We start from the raw sequence: 334 nt of genomic DNA on the forward strand, positions 1-334 counted from the left end.
ATCGATGTATTTTGAGTAAGGTATTGTAAGCAACGATATTTTAAAAACATCGATGTATTTTAGGTAATGTATTTTAAGCAACGATATTTTAGAACATCGATGTTTTTTTTTAGTGATGTCACATTCTTTGAAAAAACTCTTCTTACAGGCCGTAGAATGTGGGATCGTTGGAACAGACCTTATGTTTCTGAAATAGTTATTCAAAAACATCGATGTATTTTGAGTAATGTATTGTAAGCAACGATATTTTATTAGTCGTTGTCGGATTCTCTGTTTCAAAAAGCACTTCTTACAGGCCGTAGGACGCGGGATCGTTGGACCAGACCTTATGTTT

The sequence above is a fragment of the Halyomorpha halys genome, unplaced genomic scaffold, assembly GCF_000696795.3.
Source record: "Halyomorpha halys isolate HHAL.00 unplaced genomic scaffold, Hhal_1.1 Scaffold582.1, whole genome shotgun sequence".
Taxonomy (NCBI): domain Eukaryota; kingdom Metazoa; phylum Arthropoda; class Insecta; order Hemiptera; family Pentatomidae; genus Halyomorpha; species Halyomorpha halys.